Source organism: Bos grunniens, chromosome 20, assembly GCF_055505025.1.
Source record: "Bos grunniens cultivar Pamir isolate PY7600 chromosome 20, Bosgru_T2T1.0, whole genome shotgun sequence".
NCBI classification, from domain to species: domain Eukaryota; kingdom Metazoa; phylum Chordata; class Mammalia; order Artiodactyla; family Bovidae; genus Bos; species Bos grunniens.
The window spans coordinates 63,895,915-63,917,652 of NC_141184.1; positions in this window are offsets into that span (position 1 = coordinate 63,895,915).

The window sequence follows — 21,738 nt, forward strand, 5'->3', positions numbered from 1 at the left end:
GACTGAGAATGACTGGGTTGACGGACTGTTGGTATGTGTGGAGTTGAGGAGTTACAGTTTGGGTATTAAAGGTAGTGAGCTGGAGACATGAAATGTGCTGGTGAACAAGCCAAGATTATGACTGAATGAAGCCAAGAGTAACGTCGGAGAGAGTGACAGCAAGCGAGGAGCAACAGTGTTGAAAATTCTATGGGGAAGACTTCCCTGGTGGTCCAGTGGTTGGAAATCCTGCCAGTGCAGGGGACATAAGCCTGTGTACCACAACTGCTGAAGCCCGCGCACCCTGGGGCTCTGCGACAAGAGAAGCCATCGCAACGAGGAGTCGTCCCCGCCCGCCCCTGCTCGCCACAACTTGAGAAAGCCCATGTGCAGCCATGAAGACCCAGTGCGGCCAAAAATTTTTTTTTTTTTTAAAAGAATCAATACAGAGTGGCCCTTATTGATGAACAATAAAGTGGAGTATTACATATGTAGTCAAATGACGTTAAAATTTAAGGAGAGGTTTTCTTGGGAAGGAATGGGGCAGAGTGGTCCAGAAGCATTGAGGCTCACCTGCCCTACCTGTTAGGACAGCTGTTTGAGGGGTGTGGGGACAACATTAGCAGCACTCGGGAGGACCGCAGAGGAAGCTGGCTAGCAGGGACACAGGAAGCAGGTCCCCCCTGCCTCCTGCTTTCCAAATCTTGTGTGAATATATCTGATTGCTGCTGCTGCTGCTGCTAAGTCACTTCAGTCGTGTCTGACTCTGTGCGACCCCATAGACGGCAGCCCACCAGGCTCCCCCGTCCCTGGGATTCTCCAGGCAAGAACACTGGAGTGGGTTGCCATTTCCTTCTCCAATGCATGAAAGTGAAGAGTGAAAGTGAAGTTGCTCAGTCGTGTCCAACCCTCAGCGACCCCATGGACTGCAGACTTCCAGGCTCCTCCGTCCACGGGATTTTCCAAGCAAGAGTACTGGAGTGGGGTGCCATTGCCTTCTCCAAATATAAGAGCATACATAGCCTCAAAATAGTCTACACATCTGGGCTTCCCTGTTGGCTCAGATGGTAAAGAATCTATCTTCGATGTAAGTGACCTGGGCTCGATCCCTGAGTCAGGAAGCCCCCCTGGAGAAGGGAATGACAACCCACTCCAGTATTCTTGTCTGGAGAATCCCATGGACAGAAGAACCTGGCGGGCTATAGTAAATGGGTGACAAAGAGTCGGACACGATTGAGTAACACACACACACATACACCCTCAACTCTAAACAAATGGGAGTACACTATACTTGCTGTTGTGCATTTCACCTTCCACTTACTGTGCATCAGAGAATCTGCCAACTTAGTACATAGAGCTCTGCTTCATCTTTTTTTTAATCCTGCCCTATCTCACTGAACAAGATGTGCCATAATCAGTTTAACCAGACTCTTTCCATTCTTGCAGTTATGCATTGAATAAGCTTTTACATAAGTTTTTGTGCATTTTGAGATATATATACTGGGATAAATTGACGTGAATTATCCTAATCCTAGAGTGTAAGTCTTTGTCTTTCCACCCCAAAGTAACATTTCATCCCTGCTGCTCATCTTTATCTAAGGAGGTGCTACCCAGCTTTCAGTCAAGCTGCACCCACCAGAATCACTCGCAAAATGTGTTCTTAAAGACCTCTTCTTCCAGGTACTTTGTGTTCCATAGGTTGAGTGAGGGTGAGTAAAAGTCACTCAGTCGTGTCTGACTCCTGTGGACAATAGCCCACCAGGCTCCTCTTGTCCATGGAATTCTTCAGGCAAGAATACTGGAGTGGGTTGCCATTTCCTTCAGGGGATCTTCCCGACCCAGGGATCAAAGCGGGGTCTCCTGCATTGTAGGAAGATTCTTTACCTTCTAAGCCACCAGGGAAGCCCCTTAGGGTTAATAAGATACTTTAACCTTATTAGGGGCAAGGGCTACTCATATTCCCACTCTGCATATGGTGACACTGAAGTGACACAGGAAGTTTAGGTGACGTCTAAAATCACACAGTTGGTTTGTGCCAGATCTGGGATTTGAACTTAGTCTGGTTGAAGAGTACCTAGTCTCATCCACTGCAGGAATATTCTAGAAACATGGAACATATCTTTATTCATCTTTGTATTCTCGACTTTATCCACGATTCCTAGTTGGTGCTTAGTAAATGTGCTGAATAACTGAATGGAGTGAAGGAATGCTTATTGGATCCAGTTCGGGCAGTACACTTGAAAACAGCAATGTGGTTACTGTGAACAAGATGAAATGGTTGCATTTTCTGAGACCTGCAATGTAAAATGTTTCTGAAAATTGGCCTTATTGCCCATTGAGAATTTTAATCAGGTGGAACTTAAACCATGCATCAGAACCACTAGCTCACTAGTAGTCCACGAGGTGGCAGTATTACTTTGAAAACCATGAGAAACCTGCTTTTTCCGTAGCCTTTTCTCTCAATCAAGTTTGTGGTGCTGAGTCGTAAGGTGAGTTCTCTCAGGAAACAATGAAGATATTTGGTTATTGTAATGTTGACACAGTGGGTTCAGAAGTCATCAATAATTATTAGATGCTAGCCAGAAATGTGGAAACAAAACCTAACCAACACCCATTTTTAATTAAAGATGGAACTTTTCAACAATGTAGAATAATGGAAAGAACATGAGCTACGTGGTCCCGGGTAAGTCCCCGGGCCTCAGCTTCCATATCTGTCACATGGAGTTAATGTCACTTCCTTTATAGGATTGTTGTGAAGATAAATGCGATGACATGCCAGAGTGCGTTAGGTGCTTTACTGTGTTATTCACGTTTGTGATTATGAAAAGTATGCTTGCCCTGAACCTCTTTGGAGCTTTTTCTTAATTTCTCTGATTATTAACATCATTTGTATCACTTAATGGTTAGGCTGAAGCTTTCTAGTATAAAGGATGTTTTTAAAATAAATTAGTTGCATACACTATAAAATAAGGGGTTGAACTGATTTGAGAGAGACTGCTTACAAGTCTCTGATTTTGAAAGCAAATGGTATGATTTGCAGTATGTACAAATAAGACCCCTATTCATGAAAGTAAGATGTGAGTTCCCATTGGATTATTAGTGTTATAGAAGAAATTTAAAGCAGAATTGTGTCTTTAAACATATATATTAATGCAGACTTTTCTTTATGCAAATTTACTATACTAGCTATGACTGTGTGATGGCTATATTGACTAAAAGGGTTTTAATTTAGAATTCTGTTAATGAGGGTTGACAATTTTTTAATAAACGCTACTCTAAAACACTGCACTCACATAAGGTTTTTCTTAACTGAGATATAATTGAAGTTATGTTAGTTTCAGGTGTACTAAGATAGATTCTTGACAAAGTGTTCCCAATAAAAAACACAGAAGGCTCGAGTCAAAAGCAGTTTCCTCACAGGAAGCAAGTGGAAAGCAGTGGTCAGATTTTTTTCTTTTACTTTTTTCCCCTTAGGAAAAAAGATTTTGAGGCTCACCTGTCTAACCCATTCTTATCTTTCAATGGGAAAAGATCCACGTGAGGAGAAAGAACTGAAAATAGACAATTGCATGAAATTTGTTGATAGTAACATATCTGAACTTTATTTTTCTATAATTTCTAGGAGAATATTGCGAGGTCATACACATGATTTTCTACCACAACATTATTACCATAAACATCCACATAACCTAGTGGTTTTATTTACTTATCTTGTGAGTACAGGTTATTTAAGATAGCGTGAGACAGTGCATCATTAGTGGTAGGAAACTCTCTCAGTTCAGTTCAATTCAGTCACTCAGTCATGTCCAACTCTTTGCGACCCCATGGACTGCAGCACACCAGGCTTCCCTGTCCATCACCAACTCCCGGAGCTTGCTCAAACTCATGTCCATCGCATCGGTGATGCCATCCAACCATCTCATCCTCTGTCGTCCCCTTCTCCTCCCACCTTCCATCTCTCTACTCAATTTGTAAAGAAGACCATGTTTGATTCTGCTTTAACAATAAGAGTGATCAAAACTGGAAAATGATGGATAAGAAAGATAATAACGGTTAATACTAATAATATGCTTACTAAGACATTGTTCTCACCAATGTACATATACTAATTAATTTTCACAACTTTGGAGTTGGTACTATTACTCTATCAAAAGTACTGTTTTTGCAGTAAATGTGTTAAATTAATGCAAATAAAACACAATTAGAAACAAGGTCATAGCTGTGTGAGGTGATGGATATGTTATGTAGTTTGGTTGTAGTAATCACTGTATATGTATATCAAGTCATCACACTGTAGAACTTAAACATATACACTCTTTATTTGTCAATTATACCTCAGTAAAGCTGAGGGGAACAAAAGAACAAGCCGCTTAAAAAAAGAATTAACCACAGATGTGGTGAATCTAAGTCATTAAAAGGTGAACACATCAAGCTCTTGCAAAGAACCTCAGGTAACTGGTGGTTATTGTAAATAAAACATTGTCTCTGCTGTTGCTATAAGAAAGCTGTGTGATCAATGATAGATTTTCTTAGAAAACAGGACACGAGTGTCACTTGATAGAGGAACACTCATGCTTAATGTTCAGCTCAACCAATATAAACTGTTACATTAATAGTCCAAATAGTAACATGGATTAGTTCTCCTCTGGGTTTCTTTCTCAGCAGTATAGGAGATAAAAATATGAATCTCCTGGATCCATCCTGGAAAGACAGGGATAAGTACAATATTTAAAATCTGAGTGGTGACTGACTTAAATAGTAATTGACTAAATGTTGAATGGATAAGAGAAGAAGTAAGCTGTGAGAAGACAGGGCCATACCTGCCTTAAGTATAGGGTCTGGCAGAAAGGAGATACTAATAAATATTTGCTGCTTGAACGCTGAATCCTCAGAGGCAAATGTCAGACTTGAGATGGAGGTGAGTTGGGCTACTAGAGTGGAAGGTGGCTGGTTCCCTCAGGGCTAAACAAAGAATGAGTTTTCTAGCTCTCTCCTGAGAACTAAATAAAAATGGAAGCTTCAAGGACATAAGGCTTCAAAATCCTAGGATTTTTACTTTAGTATGTTTTTATTGTGAAGTCATTTTAGTTTTACAGAAAAGCTCTAGGAATAGTGCAGCTTCTCTCAGCTTTCCCCAAAGTTAACAACAATCAAAACCAGGAAATGAACATTGGTGCAAGGCTGTTAATGAGAACATGCCAGGGCCTCCAGTTTTCTCCCTGATATCCCTTTTCGGTCCTAGGGTCCAATTCAGCATCCTGCATTGCATTTAGTTGTTGTGTCTCCTCAGTCTCCTCCAGTCTGTGATGATGCCTCAGTCTTGCTTCCCTGGTAGCTCAGCTGGTAAAGAATCCACCTGTAATGCAGGAGAACCCAGTTCAATTCCTGGCTCGGGAAAGATCCGCTGGAGAAGGGATAGGCTACCCACTCCAGGATTCTTGGGTTTCCGTGGTGGCTCAGCTGGTAAAGAATCCACTTGCAATGCGGGAGACCTGGGTTCGATTCCTGGACTGAGAAGATACCCCGGAGAAGAGAAAGGCTACCCACTCCAGTATTCTGGCCTGGAGAATTCCATGAACTGTATAGTCCATGAGGCTGCAGAGTCAGACACAGCTGAGCGACTTTCACTTCCTTGTTTTTCATGACCTTGAAGCTTCAGACTGGCCAGTTATTTTGCAGAATGAGCCTCAATATGAGATTGTCTGATGTTTTCTCATGATTAGTTTCAGGTTACGGGTTTTGAGCAAGAATATCACACAAATGACCTTGTGTCTTTCTCAGAGTGTCAGGTCAGGTGTTCATGACGTCTGTATGTCTTATTACTGGTGACTTTAGCTTTGATCGCTTAGTTAATTAAAGCATTGCAGTCCAGGTTTCTCTACGATTAGGTTATTATTTTTGCCTTTGTAATTGAGAAATATTTAGGAGAGATACTTTGAGATTATGCAGATATCCTATTTTCAGCTTTTGTCATTGTTATTCAGTCACTCAGTCGTGTCCAACCGTTTGCAACCCCATGAATGGCAGCGTGCCAGGCTTCCCTGTCCTTCCCTGTTTCCTGGAGTTTGCTCAAACTTATGTTCATTGAGTCAGTGATGCCATTTAACCATCTCATTCTCTGTCTCCCCCTTCTCCTCTTGCGCTCAATCTTTCTCAGCATCAGGGACTTTTCCATGAGTCGGCTCTTTCTTTGCCCCAGGTGGACAAAGTATTGGAGCTTCAGCTTCAGCTTCAGTCCTTCCCATGAATATTAAGAGTTGATTCAGCTTAAGCTTTCCCAGTGTCACCCACTAACTGTGGTTTTGGTTTCATTTCCCTGATAATTAGTGATGTTGAGGACCTTTTCATGTACCTGTTGGCCATTTGGATGACTTCTTTGGGAAAATATCTATCCACATGTTATTTGGATCCATTTTTCATTGGATTATTCTTTTTCTGCTGTTGAGTTGTATGAGTTCCTTATATATTTTTCTGTAATACCCCCTTATCAGATGGGTGCTTTGTTGATATTTATGGACAAGCTCTTTGTGAGGGGTTAAAAGGGGAAGGATCCTCAAAGCGCCTTTCTAAAAACTGGTTTATTACTAAATCCTACTTCAAAATGTTATCATATTTAATCTTAGGTAATAGGATTGCTGCCAAGAAATGCAAATGATTTAATTTCTGTACTCTATGAAGTTTTTGTTCAAATGTATGAGTTCTTAACCTGTGGACCATGAATAGGACTTTGGTAGGGTTAAGAACCTCCTGAAAAGTAAATTCACAATTGGGTGAATATGAGCAAATGTGTATTATTTTAGGTTTTGAAAATATGAGCTTTTCCCCCAATTCTCAAATGTGTCTGTGACCTTGTTCCCTCTACCTCCTGATTAAAGAAGCCGTTTCTTTAATCGGCCGAGTGGACAAACATAGATCATTCTTTTGTACTTACTCAGACCTGAAGCACTGGGTTTGGCAACACAGATAGAGGAGGACAGAATTAACTTTAGTCCAAGTTGATCATTTTGGTTGGAGGAAAACACATTTATACAATGGATGAAAGACGATAAGCTTTCCTTTTATGTTGCCAGCTACACAGATTTGGCTCAGCATTGCACCATGAGGTATGTTTAACTTATAGAGAAACAATTACATTTTGATGCCAACAAAAAAAGCAAATACGTGTTTGGTGTGATTAATGATACACTTTCCCACTGAGGCTTTAATCTTGTAGTGTTTGCTTATTGTGGTTTATACAGTTCATCACGCAGTCAGTGTCAAAGGTGTAAGTCGCCCAGCAGCATGTTAAAGGTTTTGTGGAACACTGTATCCATCCTTCTCTCAAGGGCTCTTCACCTGTTTCTTAAGACAGCTCATGTTGTGTGAAGGAAGAATGCAGTGTTTTCTACTAAGGAATGTTTGAAGGATGGTATTTTGTATTTGTCATCAAAGCCATTTTGTGTGTTATAGTGTTAGTTGCTCAGTCGTGCCTGACTCTTTGCAACCTCAAGGACTGTAGCTCGCCAGGCTCCTCTGTCCATGGAATTCTCCAGGCAAGAATACTGGAGTGGGTTGCTGTTCCCTTCTCCAGGGGATCTTCTCCACCCAAGGACTGAACCCAGGTCTCCCGCATTGCAGGCAGATTCTTTACTGTCTGAGCCACCTGTGGTACATTTTAACAGTGCTGAAGTGACTGGCAGAACAAATAGATCCTGAGCTACATGCATATGATGGGGGCAGGGGAGCTGGGAGAAAGTGATGAACAATGAGATTTGTTGATAGTATGTTTAGTAACCTGGTATATCATGAGCATTCTAGGGATCAATAGAAATTATTTATAAAATTGTTAGTAGAAATCATAAAAAATATTTGTCATCTATAAAACCAGATGAAAAGTTTTGCAGAGAAGTTGTGAAAAGCACCTGCCATTCTTTGCTCCTTCTTCCTTGGCTTATTGAGCTCCTTGACCCCTGGGTGGTTCCAGGCGGTTCCTGCTCAGCTCCCACTACTTCACAAACAGCAACTAATTCCAAAGACCTCACATTTTAAAAGAGAAAGACAAGAGAGTTTGTATCTACAACCTTGAGGTTGCAGATGCTATGAAATGTTTCCATTTGTCACACATCTACATTTTGGAGCCTCCATCCAGAAGCCCTAAGGCCCCATTTTCACCTGTTGCAGTAAGTTCCCCTACCAACAAGTCTAGGTAGGGTGGGAAAGAGAGATTTAGGGATGATAAAGGGGACTTGTCTGTTAGAAAAGTTGGAGGTTGAATGGGAGCTTATCTTTTGCATATTAAGCAAGACTTTTGTGTCCCTGGCACTTTAGGCATAAACAAGGAATATATGTGTACTGGGGTGAGGGTTTGAAAGGGAAAATAGAAAAAGACGCAAAGAATATGTCTGTCGTCTCTAGAGATGAAGTCTTAATAAGGGGCTGTTGGAAGATGTTCATTCTTGCCCAGACTCCAGAGTAGAATGGACACCTCTTTCTGTAAGGTGAGGGGTGGAGGTAACACTGAAGCCAATGTTTATTCAACAAATAGTGATCTGTTGCTTCTGCCAGATTTTGTACTAGATGTCAGAGAACCAAAGATGATTAAAACGTACTCCTGACCCTAGTGAACTCCCAGCCGAGGGAGATGGAAGCAGTCACAGACTGTCACGACGCTGCGTAATAAGCTTAGTGATCCAGAAATGCACAGAACAAGAGGGAAGTGTAGATAAGGTACCTAATCGATCTTGGCATGGAGGAACATTTTCTGGAAGCAGAGCCTGAGCTAAGACCGGAGATCAGTAGGAAAACACCGAGATCTTAAATATTGTTTTTAGAATTTATACAGCTGAGCAGACCAAAGAGATGGGAAGCCTGGGGCTGGTGAGAGAGCCAGATGCACCAAGGTAGGAATGGTCAGCATGGTGACTGGGGTTAGTTTGACCATAAGGAAGTCTATGACCCCTGAGGGCTTTTGAAACTCACTGCAAGAGGCCATGCAGGGTATCGGTTATGAATACGGGCTGAGTTTCTTTCTTGGTAAAACGAGTATTTTGGAGTGTTGTTGTAAGGGTTAAATAAGTTAGTATAAGAGCCCTGGTGTGTACTAAGCATCGGTGATAGTCTTGGTTCTGAGGCCGTGGTCCATAGTGAAATTCCTTACAGCACTGGTGAATAAGACCAGTGGCTGATGAGGAAACGGCATTTTAGGCAGCAGTGTCAACAGTAGTTCTTCAGAAGGGAAGCATGGGGAACGCTGGTGTTTCCCCAGGACAGAGCTGGAGAAGAACCTAACAGAATCACCTGGGGAGCATTTGCAAACTACGCATGTTCAGGATGTTCCCAGCTCTGCTGACTCAGTACCTCCAGGTATAGGGGCCAGGCATCAGTGATGGGGAAAAGGCTTTCAGGTGATATGTCTGCTCAGACCTCTGGCCTGAAGAGCATGGCTGGCTCTGCCTAACCGTGGGACCACAACCCAACAGGGAATACATTGAGGGAAGAGCATGCCAGGCACACCCTGCTGCTGGGTTGTTTTCCTGAATACACAGAAGAAATCAGATCGTTTCCCTTTCCGCCCTGCAATTTGATGCTCCCATGTGCAAATGTCAAGAGATGGGGTGAGGCCAAAGATAAAAGGACAAGAGCAACAGAAGAGCTTTGCAACCGAAGGGATTAGGGTGTGGTGCTCTGTGCTTTAGAAATTTGACTTATATTAAACAAGGGAGGGTCTGGGGAGCTTGTGCAGAGGCTTTGTGCTTCTTACTTCACAAACATACATAGAAGATGTTGATGTAGGTGGAGTCTCCAAAGGAGGGAACACAGATGGGACTGGTCAGGCTTGAATGCATCTCTGTGTCCCACAAGGGGCTGTCTGTGGGTGTTTCTCAGGAAGCAGTCTAAAGTGAATACCTTGCCTCAGTGCACCTAAAGGAAACATCGTTAATGTAAAACATATTTATAAACTATGACGCATAAAAAAGGAAAATAAGCAACAATTGTTAGCTGTCTAGAATCTCAGAATTTCAAATGTCCCACAAGGAGAATTCCACAATGTCGCTTGCTGTCCCTGGAGAAGTTTAGTCCCCGTAGCTTCCCTCCTGACTCTGGGGTACTGCCATGCGCCAGTGACGTTCACTGCACTGCTGTGGGCTGGTCTGTGTGCTGCTGGCTTTAGAACTTTCATGAATGTCTGTGTATGTGAAGTCACTCAGTCGTGTCCGACTCTTTGCGACCCTGTGGACTGTAGCCTACCAGGCTCCTCTGTCCATGGGATTCTCCAGGCAAGAATACTGGAGTGGATTGCCATTTCCTTCTCCAGGGGATCTTCTGGATCCAGGGATTGAACCCCGGTCTCCTGCATTGCGGGTAGACGCTTTAACCTCTGAGCCACAGTTGACAATTCTGTTTGCTGAAATGGCTATTGTCAAGGCTTCCAGTATTGTGTTGACACTAGGGGTTCACAAAGAGATAAGTAAGTCCTTTAGAAGACCTTTGAATCCAGAAAGGAAGACATAAACAATAATGAAGTCTACCATTTCACCAAGTTCTGGCTGAGTACGAGCTCCAGTCCTCACCAGAGTCTCAAAAATGCACGTAAGGTTCATGTTATGTTCTTCACATTGAGGGTAACTGAAGCACATCTTGAAAGTTAACTTGCTAGAGGAAAATAGTTAGCAAGGGGAAAGTTAGGTCTGTCTGATGACAAAGGCTGCTCTTTCTACTCAACACTGTCTCTTAACCAGCAACATGATTAGCAATCAATTAAAGCATAGTGTGGTAGCTATTGTTACAGTGGTATCTTCAAGGCACCGTGAGTATATGGGTGAGAAGGGACAAAGGCTGACTTCTGTCGTCACATGCAGACCAGAAGTCTACCCTGTACGGGTAGTATAAGGGGTACATGGTTAAGTGTTACTATACCTATTTAGAAAATTGGAGAAATGTCAAAGTTTCTTAATGGAGCTGTGCCACACATTTTTGTAAGTTCAGATATGTAACTACAAAATTAGAAATTAGCTACTTAAAATTTTTAAAAATTTTAATTGTAGTAAAACAGACCTAACATATTTACTATCTTAACCATTTTAGGTATATAGTTCAATAATATTAAGTATATTCATTTAATTGTGTAACTAATATTTTATCTACTCTCAAAAATAAGTATCTGTTAGTGTGTATCTCTGGAGAAGGCAATGGCACCCCACTCCAGTACTCTTGCCTGGAAAATCCCATGGATGGAGGAGCCTGGAAGGCTGCAGTCCATGGGGTCGCTGAGGGTTGGACACAACTGAGCGACTTCACTTTCACTTTTCCCTTTCATGCATTGGAGAAGGAAATGGCAACCCACTCCAGTGTTCTTGCCTGGAGAATCCCAGGGACGGGGGAGCCTGGTGGGCTGCCGTCTATGGGGTCGCACAGAGTCGGACACAACTGAAGCGACTTAGCAGCAGCAGCAGCAGCAGTGTGTTTCTCATTTATTTTTCAGTTTTATTTCTTCTATACTTTTAAAACTCTAAGGTCGTTCAATTTTAAAACTACTTTTTATGAGTGATAGGTAACTTGCTAATTTCTTCTCCCCTTTTCAAATATAAATTCTTTTGTCTGCCTTGTTTTCAAAAACCTTTACAGTTTAACCTAATCACTTAGCAAGATGGTTAACAGTCTTTCTTCTTTTCTTCTAGAAATCTTATATTAATAGGAACACCAGTGTGCCCAGCTTAAAAAGCCTACACATTTCCAGCCTCCTGTAATTGCCAGTGGTACCTAATGATATATAAGTGGAGGTTGTTGGGTATAGATTCCAGGAAGCTTCAAAAGAGGCTGGTTGATCTGGGAGGTATGCCCCTTTCCCTTGCTCCTTCCTTCTTCCTGCTATGTGGAACATAGATATGATGGCTGGTGCTATAGTAGCCATGTTGCAATTATGAGGCTACCTTGAAGACTGGAAGCAGTGTAAAGATGGTAAAGCAAGAAGGAAGGGGTCTGAGGCCCTGATGATGATGATGAAGCTGATGAGGACAATATATCTCTGAGCTCCCTTGACATGAAAGAAAATTAAACCTCTCTCTTATTTAAACCACTGTTGTGTGAGTTTTGTGTTGTATGCAGCCAAACCTAATCTTAACTAACATGGTATCTCTAATCTAGATGTCTAGTCCGTCTAGACGGTAGATGGACCCCTGTCCTCACCTTTGCCTCAATGCTGCATGCTCATTAGGATCCATGTCTTCTCTCTTACTAGCTGTTTGGCTTATACTGTTCTCCTTTCTGCCTTTATCATCCTTCAAGGCTTACTTCCTCCATGAAGCATCTTTGACTGCTCCGGTCTTCATTGGTCTCTGTCCTCTAAGCTCCCAGGCTTTGACACTCTGCACAGTTCCAGGCGGCGATGCCACTGAAGTCCTGGCCACTGCTCCTGAAGGGCCTGGCAGTGCCTGTTGGTGCTTGTGGGCCTCATCTGAGTCATATGCCTTTAGGACACATTTTTAGAGCAGACATATTTCTCTGAATTCAGAGCTGAAAAAAATGTATCTTTGATACTTTCTTTCACTCTCCTTTCTTTCTTCTCTTGTAGCTTTTTTTAGTAGTATGTTGAATATGTGAGCTTAATCCTTAACAACTTTTATTTTTTACTTCACATTTTCTGTGCATTTGCCTTTATGAAAAAAATTGAAGTATAGTTGATTAACAGTGTTGTGTTAGTTTTGGATTTACAGCAAAGTGATTCAGTTTTGTATATATATTATATATGATTCATTTGTATCATTTTTTAAGATTCCACGTTTAAGTGATGTCATATAATATCTATCTTTGTCTGACTTCACTTAGTATGATATTCTCCAGGTTCATCCATACTGCTGCAAATGGTGATAATTCATTCTTTTTTAATTATTAAGTATTATTTCATTGTAGATATATACCACATCTTTATGCATTCATCTGTTGATGGACACTTAGGTTGCTTCCATATTTTGACTATTGTAAATAGCGCTGCTGTGGACATTGAGTTGCATGCATCTTTTTGAATTAGAGTCTTGGTCTTTTCCAGATGTATGTCCGGGTGTGGGACTGCTGTTCAGTTCAGTTCAGTTCAGTTGCTCAGTTGTGTCCGACTCTTTGTGACCCCATGAACCACAGCACACCAGGCCTCCCTGTCTATTACCAACTCCTGGAGTCCACCCAAACCCATGGCCATTGAGTTGGTGATGCCATCCAGCTATCTCACCCTCTGTCGTCCCCTTCTCCTCCTGCCCTCAATCTTTCCCAGCATCAGGGTCTTTTCAAATGAGTCAGCTCTTTGCATCAGGTGGCCAAAGTATTGGAGTTTCAGCTTCAACATCAGTCCTTCCAATGAACACCCAGGACTGATCTCCTTTAGGATGGACTGGTTGGATCTCCTTGCAGTCCAAGGGACTCTCAAGAGTCTTCTCCAACACCACAGTTTAAGCATCAATTCTTTGGCACTCAGCTTTCTTTATAGTCCAGCTCTCACATCCATACATGACCACTGGAAAAACCATAGCCTTGACTAGATGGACCTTTGTTGGCAGAGTAATGTCTCTTCTTTTTAATATGCTGTTTAGGTTGGTCATAACTTTCCTTCCAAGGAGTCAGCATCTTTTAGTTTCATGGGTGCAATCACCATCTGCAGTGATTTTGGAGCCCAGAAAAATAAAGTCAGCCACTGTTTCCACTGTTTCCCCATCTATTTGCCATGAAGTGATTGGACCGGATGCCATAATCCTAGTTTTCTGAATGTTGAGGACTGCTGTATAACACATTAACTCTATTTTTAGCTTTTTAAGGAACCTCCATACTGTTTTCCTTAGCGGCTGTACCAGTTTACATTCCCACCAGCAAGGTAGGAGGGTTCCCTTTTCTCTAGCATTTGCCTTTTCTTAAACTTTCTGGAATATTTTCTCAACGTTGTCTTCAACCTTGTGTTGAAGTTTTTAAACTTTACTACCTTATTTTTTCATGTCTAAATATACTTTTTTGTCCTCTGTCCCCTTTTCATAGCTTCCTGTTCTTATTTGATAGACACATTATTTCATTTTATACCTCTGGAATGTACTAATGAGAATTTATAGAAATTTATGGAACTAAAGAGCCTCTTGATGAAAGTAAGAGAGGAGAGTGAAAAAGCTGGCTAAAACTCAACATTCAAAAAATGAAGATCATGGCATCTGGTCCCATCACTTCATGGCAAATAGACGGGGAAACAATAGAAACATTGGGAGACTTTATTTTTTTGGGCTCCAAAATCACTGCAGATGGTGATCGCACCCATGAAATTAAAGGACAGTTGCTCCTTGGAAGAAAAGCTATGACCAACCTAGACAGCATATTAAAAAGCAGAGACATTACTTTGCCAACAAAGGTCCGTCTAGTCAAAGCTATTGTTTTTCCTGTAGTCGTGTATGGATGTGAGAGTTGGACCATAAAGAAAGCTGAGTGCTGAAGAATTGATGCTTTTGAACTGTGTTGTTGGAAAAGACTCTTGAAAGTTCCTTAGACTGCAAGGAGATCAAACCAATCAATCCTAAAGGAAATAAAACCTGAATATTCATTGGAAGGACTGATGCTGAAGCTGAAACTCCAACACTTTGGCCACCTGATGCAAAGGGCTGACTCATTTGAAAAGACCCCGATGCTGGGAAAGATTGAAGGCAGGAGAAGAAGGGGACAACAGAGGATGAGATGGATGGCATCACCACCTTGATGGACATGATTTTGAGCAAGCTCTAGGAGTTGGTGATGGACACGGAAGCCTGGCTTGCTGCAGTCTATGGGGTTGCAAAGAGTTGGACATGACTGAGCAACTGAACTAAACTGATGGAAAGTTCTGTTTTCTTCCTTGCACTGTGTCTGTTTTATTTTTCTTCCCTATAGCTTAAATTTTAATTTCTTTAGTTTAATTCTATAGTTAAATTTTGGACTCTTTGTCATAGTGTGGCTTTTCTTATAGAAATATAATTGTCCATATTTGAGACAATATGCAGGCTTCAGTGGTTTTTAAAGCTCCCCGTGATATTCCAGTGGTCTACAGCAGCGGGCAGGCAGACTACAGCCTGTGGGGCAAATCTGGCCCACTTTGCTTTTGTAAACACAGATTTCTGGAACCCAGACAAGTTCATTTGTTTCCATATTGTGGCTCACTATTTTTGTACTACAGTAGCAGAGTAGTTTTGACAGAGACCATACAGTCCACAAAGCCTAAAATATTTATTATTTGGCCCTTTTAGAGGAAGTTTGCTGGGCCCTGGTCTAGAAGAAGGCCGAGGCCATCTTGTAAGCCCTGAGCTTGTCCATCACTTCTGTCGTGGTTGCTTTCCATGTCATCTATGGCTGAAATGATTTTTCAAAATTAAAAATGAATTATTTACACTATGCAATAATGTCAGCGAGTGGTCATTTAAGACATTTACTTTGATAGAACAACATCCTTTTATGGCAGGGCTCTGGATAGGACACTATATTATTGCAAAACAAAAAGAGTTAAAGGCGTGTTATTTTTGGACTCTATTTTTTCCCAAGTCTTTCAATTTTCCTTGGTACATTATGGATGATTCTTAAGTCTGTTTATCTGAGTTGGAGTCTCAGGACCTGCATAAGCTTACTTGCCCTACCCGCCCCCTTAAAGTCCAAAGGAAAAGCTCTGCCAAAATATACAACTTCAGGGCTGAATGGGGATGGAGTATTTGCAGAATGGAAAATAGCACAACAGTTCTTGTGAATTACACTTAGCATTAACTATCTTTGTCTTTTGAGTTGGATTCAGAAATTTCAGGACATTGAACTTAGGCTGTTAAGCAATTCTTGGATTCTTTAGTGGCAAGATTCCAAACTTAGTTGTTGGGTTATATTTTAGGAGCAATCAAATGCGTCTGAATGAAAAAACTGAGTTAAAATATATTTATAAAAAATTTTTTTATGGGGGGGACTGATTCATACTAATTTTATTTATAGATTTTCCTGTCTTTTCCCTTCCTCTGCCTGCCCTTTGTAAATGGAAAAACAGGATCTCAATCCTCTTTAATGAGTAATAGCTGCCCAAAGCTATACGTGCTTTTTAAGGCTTCCAAATGACATCATGTGCAGAACACTGAAGCTGCGTTCTCACCATCTGTCATGTCACCAGAAGCCTTAAACATAATTACAGCCCATGTGACAGCTGCACACACATTATTTCCCACCTGTATTACCTCCTCTCTACCTAATTAAAATGGTGTTAGAATCTCAGTTATCAACTCTGTTTTTTCAGGGCTTATGTTATATAACTGTGAAGACTTGGGATTTAATATTTTCATGTGAGTACTCAGCAGGTGTTAGGGGATTGGACAAATATTGGATAGTGAGTTGTTCTGCCCCGTACCTCATACCTGAGCTCTCCAGCAGTGCTCTTGGAAGCAAAATTGCTGATGATGGGAGATTTACAGACACATGCATTTGGGGCATTATCCAGCTGGCCTGCCTTACACGGGACTGCCTGGGAGATCAAAAAGGGGCCTTGGAGTTAGTTTAAAAGTTAAGAAGTCAACAACAACTTGAGGACAGCTAGAGTAGAGTCATTTTACAAGAATAAAACCTAAACAAACCAGTGATGCAAATAAACAATCACTTTTTAGGATAAAAACTGTTAGAGATCCTGGGAAAAATCTTTGCCGTTCCTTAGATGGATCAAGAATAGAATTTAATGCACTTCTCAAGTCAAAAAAGGCTAGATTTCTTGAAGGGCAAGGGAATTTCAACAAAATGTTCATTTTCTAGAAAGCCTGGCATGGGTGGTTTAGAAAAGAGGAAAGAAACTGTTGATCTGGGCAGCTGGAAACTAGCTCACAAATAGGAATCAAAAAATGTGCCTGGGCTAGAGTCTGCATACGTCCTCAACTGGCCTTGCATTTCAGAGGGTCCAGGAAGGGTGGGCCCCTCTTTACTTGAAATCCTTGAAACATCACTATCTAATGGAACTTTCTGCAATGATGGAAATGTTCTGTATCAGTGTTGTCCAATGGGTACATGTGGCTACTGAGCACTCAAAACATGGCTCGTGCAATGAGGAACTGATTTTTAGATTTTATTTCATTTTAATTAAGTAGTATCATGTGACTTATGGCTATAGTAATGGACAGTAAAACAATCAGTAATTTTTGTTGAGGTTAATGTATTGAATAATAGTGATGAAGGTGATATTGTTTAGCCATAAATGGCTACATTTACACTTTTAGGAACTGATTAGAATTGATGTTTCTTATAAAATGGAATCTCATCATTACGTTTTTTTCTTTTTGAAGAAAATCCCCCTGATGAGTTCCTGAGATGGGGTCCTAGATCTGGAAGGCAAAAAGAACTGGAGTTGAAAGAAGGTCAGTGTTACAAAGGAAGGGTCTCTAGATAGTGTGAGCTGCTATAGAGTGGCTCTGGAGGTGGAAAAAGTCTCCAATGGTAGAAACCAGCTGATGAGGAACAGTGTTTTGTCCATGGAGCATCCCTGCAGTTCCTCAAATGACGCACATGGGAAGTGATGAACTCTGTAGGGTGTTCGGGCTGACTCCAGTCAAGGGGCAATTTATGTCTTCCCCATTTTCCTGTTCATGTAAATATCAGTATGCAAATATCAACCACAACAGGCTTGGTGTGCTTTCCTAAAACTACCTGGGACTGAAACAGAGCATAGCCACGTTATGGCTGTGGACTTTCGTGGGCCCTAGGCACTTTTGCCTTCACAGGTCACTTCCTCCATAAAAAATGAAGTAAAATAATTACAGTTTAAGACTCCACTGTCACAAAGTCAAATATACTAATATGTTAGAACATTTTCTTTGACCTGAAAGTTCATCTTTTTTCTTCTCTTATAAAATAAATTAAAACAGCTTGCTGGCTTCTAATAGTGTAGTGGGCTTGGGCGCTGAAACTGCTCTACCTGGTGGAGACATTGGCTCTGTTTGAGAGGTTGTACCTTCACTTTAGGGAAGTCTTCACACTCAAAACTGGCTGGAAATTATCTTTTCTTAAAAGATTGCAAAATATATTTTATACATAGTGGTTGTTGTTCAGTCATTTTGCCCGACTCCTTGTGATCCCACGGACTGTAGCACGCCAGGCTTCTCTGTCCTTCACTATCTCCTGGAGCTTGCTCAAACTCATGTCCATTGAGTCGGTGCTACCATCCAACCATCGCATCCTCTGTTGCCCCCTTCTCCCCTTGCCCTCAATCTTCCCAGCATCAGGGGCTTTTCCTGTGATTTGGCTCTTTGCATCAGGTGGCCAAAGCAGTGGAGCTTTAGCCTCCATTGGTGTACAATAAATATTCATTGATTGAAAATATTCAGAAATGTCAAGACTTCTAACAATATGAATATTTCTCTCTTTTTGTTCCTAACGGGACACTTTGGATCTCTCATTTGGCTGCTCGGAGTATGGTCCACAGGCCAGCAGCAGTGGCACCGCCTGGAGCTGGTCAGAAATGCAGAGTATCAGCCTCCATCTGACACTGAGTCAGAATCTGCATTCTGACAAATCTGCAGGTAATTCACATGCACGTTACCCTGAAGCACCACGGGCCTGCAATTTAAACAGGATGGTTCATTATTAGTAGAAATGAAAGAGTTGATTCCCTTAACCTCGTATAATCGCGGGCTAGCTCTTACCCTTCTCCAGGGGTAATTAATTCAGTTTTTCAGTCCAGCTGTTTCCAACTTTGGCAGATCATTGGAATCACCTGGAGAGAGCTTAAAAAAAAAAAATACAACCCAAACAAAAGCGCCCAAAATCTCAATGTGTGGGCCTCATCCTCTAGAGATTCTGAAATAATTGGTGTAGGGTAGGATTGTGGGAATCAAGGTCTTACTTTTAAAGCTTCTAAGGTGATGCTAATGTGTAGCCAGTATGAGAACTGTGAGACATTCCCCACAAGATTTTTTCCTCTGGTTTTGATCATTTTGGCTTCTTTTCTCTGTGTTTCCCAAAACCTTCTCAGTCTGAGCAATCAAGTGTATAATCCAGAACTAGTTTCTTACCTCAGAGTCTGACATGCTCTATTAATTCTCAAAGCTCTGAAGTGTTCTCCTAATATATCCATACCCTGAAATATTAATTGCCACCATTTCCTGCATCCTTATTAAATGTCCCATAATCACCTTCAGTCATTTAATCTTCACAATGATAATAAATACTATTCTTATGCTCATTTAACAGTTGAGGAAATGGAGACTTAGAAAGGTTGGCTCTTCCCAAGCTCATCTTATTTCTAGTTCCAAAACTTGTCCCCCCAACCCCAAATCTATAGTCTTCTAGTATCATGCTTTTATTTAGGAAACATTGAAAATTTCCCAACTGCTATGTCCAAACATTAGATTTACAATGTTATTCAATCTTTGAGAATTACTGGCAAAGGAAATAGAATGAAGAGCAGGAAAGAATTAAGTAGCTAATAGAATTTGGAGTGGTTATATTCCATTAAAGAAAAGTTTGAAAATTATGATATATATTTTTCCAATCTGAATAACTGATATGATAGTGCACTTTAAAAAAACAAATATTAAATACTCCAGAGGTGCCTGTGTTAGGACTTTGGAGATTACTAGGGTAAGAGACAGTCTTTGCCCTTGAAATGACAAGCGAAGAGGATAAGTAACTGTAATAGTCCAACACATGACAGAGAATAGAATCAGGTGCTAAACTGCGTGGTAAGATCATTAAGCTTTGCCAAAGTTCAGAGGCTGGCAGAAACCGGACAACGAAGAAAGGATTTATGGACGAGCTCTGACTGAAGTCTGTAAGGACGAATGGAGACTGAATAACTAGAAAAGACAGAGATGAGCTGGGACACTGGCCTAATACTCACTGTCCCAGCAAGAATTTTCCCAACTGAATTACCAACCTGTTTTCTTGTTGGCTGAATGACCCTTCTCTGGGGCCAGAGAATAGTCTTTGAATTCTAAACAAATGCCATCCCAGCCAAGCTTAGCACTGTCTCAGTGTCCTGAGTGACCTATATCTGGAGCAACAAAATCAATCAGACACAGGGACTATTTATACAATTGATAGTTTCCTGCTCCATACATTCACAGGCTTCTTTTAAGGTGCTAGAGTACACTTTGCTTAATATTTGAACCAGCAGAAGTTGAAGCCAGGTACTTATTTAAATATTGATCAAGCTCAGAGCTTAAGAGAAGACAAGAAAACTGCAGATAGCATGATTATATGTCCTCAGGTGCTGAGGGTTCCACAACACTAGTTTTGCTTGTTTGTTTCATTTTAGTGGAGAAGGGGTTTGGGGGTAACGTCTAATAATAGTTGGTCCTCCTCCCACATTTTCTTATTTTCTTGTCTGACAGAAGTACTGAAAAAAAGGAGAGGGGAGAAAGAAAGCAGAAAATGCACAGTACTAGTGACATAGAAGAGGTGTCAAGAATACACAGAAGAACTGTACAAAAAAAATGTTCACTCTCCAGATAATCACGATGGTGTGATCATTCACCTTGAGCCAGACATTCTGGAATGTGAAGTCAAGTGGGCCTTAGGAAGCATCACTACAAACAAAGTTAGTGGAGGTGATGGAATTCCAGTTGAGCTATTTCAAATCCTAAAAGATGATGCTGTGAAAGTGCTGCACTCAATATGTCAGCAAATTTGGAAAACTCTGCAGTGACCACAGGACTGGAAAAGGTCAGTTTTCATTCCAATCCCTAAAAAAGGCAAAGCCAAAGAATGCTCAAACTACTGCATAATTGTACTCATCTCACACGCTAGTCAGAGAAGCAATGGCAATCCACTCCAGTACTCTTGCCTGGAAAATCCCATGGTTGGAAGAGCCTGGTAGGCTGCAGTCCATAGGGTCGCTAAGAGTTGGACATGACTGAGCGACTTCACTTTCACTTTTCACTTTCATGCATTGGAGAAGGAAATGGCAACTCACTCCAGTGTTCTTGCCTGGAGAATCCCAGGGATGGGGGAGCCTGGTGGGCTGCCGTCTATGGGGTCACACAGAGTCAGATACGACTGAAGCGACTTAGCAGCAGCAGCAGCACATGCTAGCAAAGTAATGCTCAAAATTCTCCAAGCCAGGCTTCAGCAATACGTGAACCATGAAGTTCCAGATGTTCAAGCTGGTTTTAGGAAAGGCAGAGGAACCAGAGATCAAATTGCCAACATCCTCTGGATCATGGAAAAAGCAAGAGAGTTCCAGAAAAACATCTATTTCTGCTTTATTGACTATGCCAAAGCCTTTGACTGTGTGGATCACAATAAACTGTGGAAAAAGAGATTCTGAAAGAGATGGGAATACCAGACCACTGAACTGCCTCTTGAGAAACCTATATGCAGGTCAGGAAGCAACAATTAGAACTGGACATGGAACAACAGACTGGTTCCAAATAGGAAAGGGAGTACGTCAAGGCTGTATATTGTCACCCTACTTATTTAACTTATATGCAGAGTACATCATGAGAAACACTGGGCTGGGAGAAATATCAATAACCTCAGATATGCAGATGACACCACCCTTAGGGCAGAAAGTGAAGAAGACCTAACAAACCTCTTGATGAAAGTGAAAGAGGAGAGTGAAAAAGTTAGCTTAAAGCTCAACATTCAGAAAACTAAGATCATCGCATCCAGTCCCATCACTTCCTGGCAAATAGATGGGGAAACAGTAGAAACAGTGGCTGACTTTATTTTTTTGGGTTCCAAAATCACTGCTGATGGTGATTGCAGCCATGAAATTAAAAGATGCTTACTCCTTGGAAGGAAAGTTATGACCAACCTAGATAGCACATTTGCCTG